Genomic DNA, 4,906 nt, shown 5'->3' with positions numbered 1-4,906 from the left:
GATTGCTGTAGTTGGCATTATCTGATTGATTTTTACTGATCATTAATTCCGAACCCTTGTGTTTTTGGGGACCATAGATTACATTTGTTTGTGGAACCCTCAACCTATTAGTTAAACATTTAATGGCTGAGAGAAACATTGACATTTTACAGCTTATTGAGCAAGAATTGGATTGACTTACAAAATCAGTAGGGGCCCCCTGGTGGTCAAGTCCCCTGTGCCTGGTCGGTATTTAAACATGACTACAAGTACAGTTAGTGTCTCAATTAGCCATGCAAGCAACCTAATTGACTTAGATACAGTAACTAAAAAACTGCACCAGTTGTATTATATTATAAACTGTCAAAACTAGACAGCTGGAATGAGTGTAATACATTATGTTTCTAGACAGCTGTTATGAGTGTAATGCATTATGTTTCTAGACAGCTGTTATGAGTGTAATGCATTATGTTTCTAGACAGCTGGAATGAGTGTAATGCATTACATTTCTAGACACCTGGCTGTGTCATTATCCAAGCACTCATTATGTCTCTATGCGGTCGTGGGTGTTATGTAAATGACTTAGTGTGACCTGTCTGTTCTGTTGCACACTGGCTATGTTTCTACACCTTTGTACTCCGCTAGTCTTTATATAGCATTGCCACTGCAGTCCTAAGGGAGGTGATACCCTGGTACAGGTTTGTGAGAAGAAACGCTGTGGAGGACACTAGAGATGATGTAGTTGACCCACTACAGGCTTTATATATATATAATATATTCTTCAAATATTTTAGCTTTTACTATAGCCTGAAAGTAGTTCAGGTCCCAGACTGTAGGCTAATGACTGTAGGTCTAGACAAGAAGGTCATAAATTATAAATACACTAGTGCCATAATAGGGCAAATGAGTTATGACTTGTACCGCAGTATCTACAAATCATTTGTCTGTTTTTGAATTTTCAGTTGCTGTCCAGACACCATTTGCACAGTTTTCATAGTTTGCTGGACTATAGTGTTGGTAAATATAATATTACAGTGTTGGTAGTAATATTAACACTTTGCAAACGTTTTAAAGTGAAAGTAGGAAAGTGAAAAGACACCACCTGACACAGCAGCACAAACTGCACAAACTGATGACGTTAATCAGTCATACCCACAGCTAGGAGACTCAGTTTTGAGTATCAAAATAAAAATTATTATTTTTTTAGCACACTTAACTCATTCAGCAATGAACCAGGCACACTTTACCTCAATCTAAACTGGGACAACTCTTGCAGAACTTTTTCAGAGCTCTGGCTAGCTGAGAGGCCCTGCAGTCGCCCTGCTACAATCTGGCCTTGACATCCTCAATATCCTTTTTGAGCTTTGATGCTCTGGTCTTAGCCTGTTCTTTAATGTTTAACTTCTACTCCATACATTTTAGAGAAGTCTTCAGCAGGGAGGCCCTGATCTGCTCTTCTCTCAGCAGGTGACATTTTTCTGCCTTACCTTTCCTCAGCGTAGAGGCACCTCGTCCATTCAAAAATAGGGGGAAAAAACTGATAGCATTTTTTACTTCAAATTGTCTATAGATACCGCAATAAAATCGTTAGTCGTGTAGTGAAATTCTGATATTGTGAGAGCCCTAGTTGCCTCATAGTCATCGTCGACATCAAGTCAAAACACACAAAGCCACGCCCATTGTCCAGTTCGTCCCATAGACTTCCATTCAAATGTGCGGTCTTTCAGCGCTCCTTTTGTATTGATCAGATAATGAATAAAATGACAAAAGGTTTTGTGTCGCCTCGTGTAGCTCTAATAAGCGCAAATACCCAGACCTTGTATTTTTTTTTTTGCAGCACCAAATTCAAAAACAGAGCCACAAAAGCGAGTGCTGTGACTCCATCCAGCCTAGATGTGACGATGGCTCTAATATTCTGCGGAACCCAGCTTTGTCACAAATGTATATGGTAAACACTTCATTAGGCTACATGTAAAAAAACAACATTTACCGACAACATTTATCTGCGCTGTTATCGTAGCCTCTTTACTCGCGACATGTGCCAGGACAGTACAGTAATCAGTCTGAGGGAAAAAGCTAAATTAAACTTAAGCTAATGTTACTGTGATTTACTCACGAATCGACATTGTAATCGGTTATAAACGAAAGGTTGGGGAGGAACCCATCATGAAAGTACACAAGTGAACATGAAGTAATGTAACGTTACAAACGTTGGCTAGCTAATATATCCTACTGTAACCTAGAGCTACGACTAGGTTGCTAATTAAAAGCTGGCCATTGCAAACAATATAGAAATATGTTTTCTATATCAATGAACAAAATTACCTGGAGATTACATTAGGTAAACATTTATGTCTGGATATGACACCTCTGGTAAGGTGACCAGATTTCTGAAATGAAAACCGGAGCTATTTCCCTTTTGGCGGTCAATATCATTAAAATGTCCAGTGTTATCTGTGGGAAAAAAAGGGGGACAATTCCGGATTCACGTATTTAGTTTAACAGGCACACTGTAATAGACAGAGAAAACAAGTATATAACAGAAATACTACCAACAAAACAGAACTGTCCGATCTGAACCAGTGGCGGTTTTAGAGATTTGGGGGCCCTAGGCAGAGACTGTTTGAGGCCCCAACATCATCTGTTTTTTACCTTGTTGTCCTTATCAAAGCCATACAGGCAACATTTTGAACATACCTTCTTTCTTGTTGAATGGAACTGCCACTTCCAAAGACACGTGCATTGCTGCCTCTTTCAGTAGAGTAAATCTGTTAATAAAAAAAAAATCTGATAAACTATGACTATGAAGCCCAAAGCACTTTGTTCAAGTGTACAGTTTCTTAATCATGATCAATCAAGTGCATTCATATAGGCCTACCTTCCTTACTTTCACTATGCTGCACCTTTCCTTGTCTGTCAGCTGGGAAGGCCACACACCTGGATCAGATATTATATTCAGTCACTACAGTTAAGAGCTTTTTTGGGGAGCCAGGGGAGGGTTAACATCAACACCACTAATGTGTGACCAGTAGCACTGTTGCTATTACCATCCTAATCAACTCTGGCATCATTATTATCAAAATCAGAAGAAAGACATGATTTAATTAAATTAGTGTCATTAACCTCTGTCTGGTGGCCATTTGTGTGGTCCAAGTCAGGGATAGCGCTTACTTATGTGACTCTCAAACAGTCATATTCAGTAGTAGCTGCAGCCGTTAAGCTACAACTGTTTTGGACACTCTATTTTTCTCCCTTTTTTCTGTCCTGCTCACACGTGAATGTTTCATATTTTTAAAACGTTGCTGTCCATCTCTTGTGTTGTGTAGCAGGCTCAGGCTGACTGAGCAAGCTACCTAACGTCTTTCGCGTGAGAAACAATGTGGGACAGACCATTTGAGTAAGAGAGGGGGTTCGGTCTCAAACAAATAATGTATTAGAAGGCATGATTTAATTTGAGTATAATTTTCAGGAACACGATCATGTCAAAATACAAAAAATTAATACAAAAAAACTATGTATTATATGTTTTTAAAATTTTATTTCAGTTTTGATTTTCATGGGGCTCTAGGCCTTCTGGGGTCATAGGCGGCTGCCTACCTTACCTAGAATAATGGTTGCGACCGCCACTGATCTGAACAGAAATCCATTGTCCTGGTTGTCTGGGTAGATTAATTGTACACTGACTGCTGTTAGGTACTGGGATGAAATCCTCAGAAACATTGTCAGACCTTACGCTGGTGCAGTGTGCCCTGTGTTTCCCCTGGTGCAGGACAATGACCAGCCTCATGTGGCCAGAGTGTGTAGGCAGTTCCTGGATGACGAAGGCATTGATGCCATTGGCTGGCACTCACATTCCCCAGACCTGAATCCAATTGAGAACCTATGGGACGTTATGTATCGGTGCATCCAATGCTGCCAAGTAGCACCACAGACTGTCCAGTAGCTCACTGGGACCCTGATCTATGTCTCGGTGGAGATCCCCCAGGACACTATCTGCCATCTTATCTGGAGCATGCCCAGGAGTGCATACAGGCCCATGGGGGCCATACACACTGCTGAGTCACATTATGAGTTGTCGTGATGAAAGTTGGAACAGCCTGTGATGCAACCTTTAATCAAATCAAAGGTTGTAAAAATTGTCCGACCTAATATAGAATATTTTGAACTTGGAATGTAGTTTTTATGAATTTTTGAAAAAGGTACTGCGATATAATTGTGTTTTTCAAAATTGTGAAAAAAAATGTGAGGTACTTTGAAAACTCTAGGTGTGATTGTTTTGATAAAATCAAATGTTGCAAAAGTTGTCCAGTCTAATATAGAATATTTTGAACTTAAGTTTTTATGTCAATTCCTGAAAAAGATATTGCGATAAATTAGCGTTTTACAATGTTAGAAAATGTGTATAAAACCTTTGTGTGATTCGATCATATTTGATCATATCAAAGATTGTTTTTGAAAGTTCTTTCATAGTTATCAGTGAAGAATGCAAGTAGTTTTTAACGCTTAAATATGTTTACAGCGAATGTCTGTTGAATGTCTCTTGAATCTCTGAATATAAAACCTACTTTACCTCCGTATTTTACCGTAAGTATCGCCTAGAATCGCACATCGAACCGAACGCATGAAGCTATAGGAGGTTCGTTGGTTGTAGAGGGTTTAACGCTTTGATTTTGTTTGCGCTAACTGGAGCCTGTATTTATAATATGCTATTTATTATTGAGTTAATGTAATTTGTATGCTTTATACAATTATTAAAACATATATACTGGTGTGTTAATCTGTATACAATCACGTTTGCCATTGATTAGTCTCTACACAGCGTAACATAGCATACGCATTTTTATGAATCCTTGAAAGGATATAGGCCACGAATTATACGTAGGCAATAGCGAGTTTCTTAATAAACCATTAGCTCTACAAGAACATA

This window comes from Esox lucius, chromosome 7 (genome assembly GCF_011004845.1).
Source record: "Esox lucius isolate fEsoLuc1 chromosome 7, fEsoLuc1.pri, whole genome shotgun sequence".
NCBI lineage: Eukaryota > Metazoa > Chordata > Actinopteri > Esociformes > Esocidae > Esox > Esox lucius.
This window is presented reverse-complemented; position numbering follows the sequence as displayed.